At 47.0% G+C, this 7,825-nt stretch overlaps 1 non-coding gene across 1 annotated transcript; it reads left to right on the forward strand.

Moving 5' to 3' along the window:
- The first annotated feature begins 4,341 nt into the window (after positions 1–4,341).
- On the forward strand, positions 4,342–4,415 carry Trnas-cga. The gene has a single exon. It is a non-coding gene; the product is annotated as a tRNA-Ser (tRNA).
- The last annotated feature ends 3,410 nt before the right edge of the window (positions 4,416–7,825 follow it).

Below are 7,825 nucleotides of genomic sequence, written 5' to 3' on the forward strand. Positions count from 1 at the left end.
AATATCCAAAACGTCCATCACGCAACACACGTCACAAAGTTACGCAACGACCCTCAGACGAAAACTGTACTATGACGTGGCGGCCGTCGCTGCAGGAACAGCTCAGCGTAGCTTCGTCGTGCCGGTTTTCCATCACCTTGAATGAACCCACAGACGAAGTGAATATCGGCCAACTCTTCATAAGTACGCCTATCCATACAGATCGCTGTTGACGTACAACTAACGCTGCCCAAAAAAGCAAACCGAAGGTAGGACCGAGCAGTACCGGACGCTAGCTTGAAGGCTAAGAGTAAACTGGGCACTACTGTGTCAAGAACTGGTACCGTGAGGGAGTGGAAACAAGACACACGGCACGTATTGTCGATATTTGCACTGTTAAGCACTAGTTTCAGTCAATAAAGAAACAAAGCTAATTGGGCCGAGAAACCAAACTAAATGCAATAACTCTGTAACGAGCCGAAGGAGAGTGTGGGTCACTTATAGTCGGCGGAGTTCTGGTTCACCCTGTACAGTAATCGCAATTCGAGGATGGTATTAACGTTAACGTTTGATTTCATTTTATTAATAGCTACGTCGTTTCCCCTTAAACTATTAATCATGAGAATACGCTTCCAGTTAAGAGCAGAATTAAGAAACCATGGGCTATGCGGTGTGTGTACTGTGGATACCCTAGTATAAAGTTTCTTTGAAGTCAATGTCTTACATTACGTTGATCATTCTGTTTTGTCTAAACTGCAAGGCCTCGGTAGTAAACAGCGTGCACAAGGTATGTTAGACAGGGCGCGAGGCCCACGTTTTTGGCAGACCTGAGACACAAAGTGGCGGTCAAAGTTAAATACCACAAAGAGCCAGGCCGTGATAACTTCGCCGCGCAGAGTGCCTTTTGATCTTCAATGGGTGCGGTTCATGGGAGGCTGCATCCAATGCTTGCGCACTACGAAGTAATAAGGCGTAACACTGCACAGGCAGCTCGCTTGGGAGGCCGCATATCCGAGAGGTAAGGGGCAGAGTGCTAGCAGGCCCCATGCGAGCTCTCCGTCCCCTTTTGAACCCGGAATCGACGTTACCCTCAAAGTGCGGCATTACGCTGTACCTACCACTGATCCGACCAGTGCTAGAATACGCGGCCGCTGTGTGTGTATGTGTGGGTGGGGGAGGGGCGGAGAGGGGGGGGGGGGGATAGGGCGAGGGACGTAGTCGAAATGCAGATACGTCGGCTCCAAGGTTAGCAGAGCAGGGTCCTGCGTCTTTCACTGTACGTCCTGCGAGATTTCCCTGCTCGGGACATGCACGAGATCACAGGAATACCTATGTTAATGGACCAATTCATACAGACTGCACGGCCATTTTATGTAGTGTAGCAACTGTCTGAAAATAGTCTCATTTCCACTCTGGGCAACCGGAGGCATAGGAGAGGGACCATAGGATGGCCCGACCTGCTTCGGCACTGATTGCTCCAAGCTAGGTAGTAGTCACTGTCGAAGCAAACATAGGTTACACACCACATACACATACTCCAGCGATACGGAAGACACGCACCACGCGCTATAAACAAACACGGAAACATTGACGAAATGTAGAGAAAATGTAAAAACATTAAAGCTGCGAAAACTCGGGGCACTTAGGCTGGCACTGTGAGGAACTGAGTGAGTGAATGGCATGCTGATCAGAGCATCCGTTGACCGTTACGCCGATGAGACCATTTATGGATGCACATCGACTTTGGGAGATCTTCTAATCTCGTAAGATGTCTTATCGTGTTCCGCACTAGTTACCAGTTTCTCCGAAGCTGTTCTTCTAAGGGTCTCTCACGGAATCGGAAAACATCATTACACTGCCGCCGGACGTCAGCGTTCCTGGATAGAATGACTAATTCTGATTCTGTTTCTGTACCGCTTTGAATCATAATGTAGACTTCGTGTACGTTGTGGACACGTACAGAAAACTAATCAGTCTTTTATCGGTACAAAAAGGGTTCAAATGGTTCTGAGCACTATGCGACTTAACTTCTGAGGTCATCAGTCGCCTAGAACTTAGAACTACTTAAACCTAAGGACATCACACACATCCATGCCCGAGGCAGGATTCGAACCTGCGACCGTAGCCGTCGCTCGGCTCTAGACTGTAGCGCCCAGAACCGCACGGCCACTCCGGCCGGCTTTATCGGTACAGAATGCAGAAAATGTGCCTGAGTTGGTGAAAAACAAGAAAAAAGAAAAAAAAGGGGGTGCTGGGACCATGGCGTCTAGGGGACATAAATTGTCTTTTTCGGAGTAAGATAGGTTGGGCACTCCTAACGTAATTAGTACGCTATCAGCAGCTTCCCGAGGCTCTTATCCTACAGAGCATAAATAGAAAGATTTAACGCACCGTCGAAGGCGAGGTCACTTGGGACAAAGGCCGGAAAAGGGAACGATGGGCCACATTGTTTCAAAAGAACCTTCCGAGAATTCATCTTGAACGATTCTGGAAATCTATGTAGCTCCTAAATGAGGATGACTGGACAGGGATTAGAGCCCTTGGCCAGTGGGTTGCAAGTCAGGTGTTTTATCTCCATGTCAGCTCTTTCGGTTGAATAGAAAACAAATGTATGAGTGGTCGCCGCAGCTTCCTTTCAGGACATAAATCAGCCAATTCTTCGTATTAACGTGTAACGTAACTCTGACTTTATTGATGGTGGTGACTCTTCCTGATGGGGACTTCACAACAACAAGCAGTGCTGGGCAGCTGTGATGTTCCATGACTGATCAGTAGACTGGCTATCAGTGTCACTGCATTAAACCGTATTTTACTTTTATTTCTGTTTTAATTTTTATGTGTTTGTAAAATTTGTGCATTTATTATGAAAGAATAACTAAACACTTTACTGATCGGTTTTATGTTTAGAATTCCAAGTAAAATATTTCTTATTTACTGATTATTCAATCATAGAATTAAATAAGGAGATAGCTTTTAAACCGCGATTGAAACTAACGAGAAGTGGAAGTTGGAGCGGAAGGCAAATGAAATTGGTAGTTGTCTGCAGCATACTGATGAGAGAGAGCATGAGCTTTTAAGCTGCGTAACTCGTGGTCTGATTTCCGTGATCTGGTGCACAAGAAGCCATTCTGCGAGAGTATCTGCTCCGACATAACCAGCTACGTTTCATTTGTAGTACATGTGTGGGCTGTCTCGGGAGGCGAGGATCGGAAAGGGGGTGGGGGAGCTAGTCCGGGGTTCATGACACACGTGGCTTTCTCCCCACCAAAAATAAAGAAGCAGAAGTACAGTACTAAAAAAATGCTTCAAACGGCTCTGAGCACTATGGGACTGGACATCTGAGGTCATCAGTCCCCTGAACTTAGAACTACTTAAACCTACCTAACCTAAGGACATCACACACATCCACAGGATTCGAACCTGCGACCGTAGCGGTCGCGCGGTTCCAAACTGTAGCGCCTAGAACCGTTTGGCCACACCAGCCGGCTAAGAACTAACGAGTGATGTAAACAAATTATTGTGATTGTATTAAAACATTTTTTGTTAAAATCGTGTTATATTTGAGGTGGGAGGGGGGTGGGGGGCGGTGTGAGGGAGACTAAAAAAGCTGTAACCTGCCACCACCAACACCCGAAATGATCCCCGGTTTCTGCGTTTGAGGCTAGCTTTGTATAAGTATCAACCTCGGAACGAAACCCGTAAAAATAAATTCAAAACTCTTGTTAATACTTACTTCGTTTGCTTCCTTCATGGAAAGCAAACCATGTACCAATCATAGGTTTAAGATGCAAATTTTGCATACAGAACGACAGTTTCCAGAATGAGATTTTCACTCTGCAGCGGAGTGTGTGCTGATATGAAACTTCCTGGCAGATTAAAACTGTGTGCCCGACCGAGACTCGAACTCGGGACCTTTGCCTTTCGCGGGCAAGTGCTCTACCAACTGAGCTACCGAAGCACGACTGACGCCCGCTACACACAGCTTTACTTCTGCCAGTACCTCGTCTCCTACCTTCCAAACTTTACAGAAGCTCTCCTGCGAACCTTGCAGAACTAGCACTCCTGAAAGAAAGGATATTGCGAAGACATGGCTTAGCCACAGCCTGGGGGATGTTTCCAGAATGAGAGTCGGGCACACAGTTTTAATCTGCCAGGAAGTTTCATATCAGCGCACACTCCGCTGCAGAGTGAAAATCTCATTCTGGAAACATCCCCCAGGCTGTGGCTAAGCCATGTCTCCGCAATATTCTTTCTTTCGGGAGTGCTAGTTCTGCAAGGTTCGCAGGAGATCTTCTGTAAAGTTTGGAAAGTAGGAGACGAGGTACTGGCAGAAGTACAGCTGTGAGTACCGGGCGTGAGTCGTGCTCGGTAGCTCAGTTGGTAGAGCACTCGCCCGCGAAAGGCAAAGGTCCCGAGTTCGAGTCTCGGTCGGGCACACAGTTTTAATCTGCCAGGAAGTTTCAGAACAACAGTTTTATTATAACTGTTAACATTATTTTGTTGTTCTACTGGTGTTAACACATTTACCATGGTACTAAAATTTGTTATCTATTTTTATATAACGCTTATTTCAGAGTCAGGCTACTAGTAGTTTATGCGTTACCAGAAATGAATATAGGTTCACTGGGATCAAAGTGGCATTAATAAAACACTTACAAATCTTCATCAGGTTAACTTCCATTCAGAAAGCTGTTGCACTCAGCGACTGTTATATTTTATTACATCTATCCACAAATAAGACGGCTAGTAGGGAATGTTGGCTGTCAACTGACCGCACTCTGTTCGGCGCGTTTCATAACAGCAGACGTCAATACCGGTGTCGTAAAGGAACAGTAATCAATCACGTACCATACTGCATTCATTGCCGGGTCGTTTTGGTTACAAATACGAATCAGAAATAACAGTAACAGAGATACGTGACTAATTTCACTAATTAAGAATTCCAGTTGCAAAATTTGTAGTCGAAGACATTTTTATCCCAGATTACTAAAATTTTATTCTGGCAGAAAACGATCCAGCTGAAAGATCACAGCCGGCCGGAGTTAGTTAGGTTTAAGTAGTTCTAAGTTCTAGGTGACTGATGACCTCAGAAATTACGTCCCATATTGCTCAGAGCCATTTGAACCATTTTTTTGAAAGATCACAAAACCCACGAAGACTGGTAGGAAGAGGACCTGTTAGCAAGCATCCGATATGTTCTCCACAGGACTGCTTCAGAATCCAGTTACATCCTGTAATCTATACAGAGCGCTCATTGTGTCCCACTGGCAGAATTCAAGAGTGTGTAATGGTGGTAAAACGTCTTTTTGACGCGCCTCTCACCGGCAGGGGACGCACTCGATATCCCGGCAAGTCCCAATATCTTAAAATGTGACACATGCAGTGAGATATACGACCCCTATACAGTTTCCCTGTACTTGTGAAACGTGCTGTGTTGGCAACAGAGTATCGCTCCATTAGTTTTCGATAACCCTTGACCTGCTGAGGGCTTGTAGTGATATTTACTGCAACGTATCGGCCTAGGTGACATTTCTCGGCCTTGGACCCGCCCAGTGGCGACCTTTCTGTGTATACAGGTTTAGTGATTTAAGAGCAAAATCTGAAATCCCATGTAGCTTAGGACGCTCGATCGCTCGTTCTAGCGATTAAGTTCACCTGTAGATATTGTAACCTCCCCACAAAAATCATTCTCATTTAGTGTAACCTCACCACAAAATTCGTTCACATTCAGTGTAACCTAAAAACAGAAAAATTCCTAAACTTCTCAATAGTAAAAAAATTATAATTACGTCGTTCACATTCAGTGTAACGTCCCAACAAAAAATAAATTCAGTAACCTGGTAATAATACAATGTAACTGATCTCTCAATTAAATTGTCGCTCACTTATAACTTTTCAATAATTGACTGTGAATTTAACCTGGTAAATTTTGGACGTCAGCAGTGCTGCGTCATGGCCCTGAAAGATCATTCTGAATAAAACAAAGAAAACTTCTTACCTCAATGAAGTCGCCGGATAACGCATATACACTCCTGGAAATTGAAATAGGAACACCGTGAATTCATTGTCCCAGGAAGGGGAAACTTTATTGACACATTCCTGGGGTCAGATACATCACATGATCACACTGACAGAACCACAGGCACATAGACACAGGCAACAGAGCATGCACAATGTCGGCACTAGTACAGTGTATATCCACCTTTCGCAGCAATGCAGGCTGCTATTCTCCCATGGAGACGATCGTAGAGATGCTGGATGTAGTCCTGTGGAACGGCTTGCCATGCCATTTCCACCTGGCGCCTCAGTTGGACTAGCGTTCGTGCTGGACGTGCAGACCGCGTGAGACGACGCTTCATCCAGTCTCAAACATGCTCAATGGGGGACAGATCCGGAGATCTTGCTGGCCAGGGTAGTTGACTTACACCTTCTAGAGCACGTTGGGTGGCACGGGATACATGCGGACGTGCATTGTCCTGTTGGAACAGCAAGTTCCCTTGCCGGTCTAGGAATGGTAGAACGATGGGTTCGATGACGGTTTGGATGTACCGTGCACTATTCAGTGTCCCCTCGACGATCACCAGTGGTGTACGGCCAGTGTAGGAGATCGCTCCCCACACCATGATGCCGGGTGTTGGCCCTGTGTGCCTCGGACGTATGCAGTCCTGATTGTGGCGCTCACCTGCACGGCGCCAAACACGCATACGACCATCATTGGCACCAAGGCAGAAGCGACTCTCATCGCTGAAGACGACACGTCTCCATTCGTCCCTCCATTCACGCCTGTCGCGACACCACTGGAGGCGGGCTGCACGATGTTGGGGCGTGAGCGGAAGACGGCCTAACGGTATGCGGGACCGTAGCCCAGCTTCATGGAGACGGTTGCGAATGGTCCTCGCCGATACCCCAGGAGCAACAGTGTCCCTAATTTGCTGGGAAGTGGCGGTGCGGTCCCCTACGGCAATGCGTAGGATCCTACGGTCTTGGCGTGCATCCGTGCGTCGCTGCGGTCCGGTCCCAGGTCGACGGGCACGTGCACCTTCCGCCGACCACTGGCGACAACATCGATGTACTGTGGAGACCTCACGCCCCACGTGTTGAGCAATTCGGCGGTACGTCCACCCGGCCTCCCGCATGCCCACTATACGCCCTCGCTCAAAGTCCGCCAACTGCACATACGGTTCACGTCCACGCTGTCGCGGCATGCTACCAGTGTTAAAGACTGCGATGGAGCTCCGTATGCCACGGCAAACTGGTTGACACTGACGGCGGCGGTGCACAAATGCTGCGCAGCTAACGCCATTCGACGGCCAACACCGCGGTTCCTGGTGTGTCCGCTGTGCCGTGCGTGTGATCATTGCTTGCACAGCCCTCTCGCAGTGTCCGGAGCAAGTATGGTGGGTCTGACACACCGGTGTCAATGTGTTCTTTTTTCCATTTCCAGGAGTGTATATCTGCTCTTACAATAAATTTTTCTCGCACAGCCGTGTGCAATGCTGGCCGATAGATTTGTCACTTATGAAAGGAAACAGCTGATTTTTCTTTTGCAATAATCGGGATGATCATGGATTGGAGAAATTAGTAAATTCTTTAAATTGAAATGAATGGTTGTTAAAAGTTATTTTTTATGAGAAAGATTATTATTAGGACATTTTTAAAACATTTACATGGGACTTGAGAGAAGAATACTATTTATGCGCGAGGCTACTTTTTTACCTTATACAATAGTGCTCAGGCTCCGGCATCGCTGCACCAGGACCGGCCCAGCCAACACGATACACCAGACTAGACCAGACTGCTCGCTAGCAACTTACTGCTACAGCTACACAGTTCCTATTGCAGTCAA

The sequence above is a fragment of the Schistocerca piceifrons genome, chromosome 2 (genome assembly GCF_021461385.2).
Source record: "Schistocerca piceifrons isolate TAMUIC-IGC-003096 chromosome 2, iqSchPice1.1, whole genome shotgun sequence".
NCBI lineage: Eukaryota > Metazoa > Arthropoda > Insecta > Orthoptera > Acrididae > Schistocerca > Schistocerca piceifrons.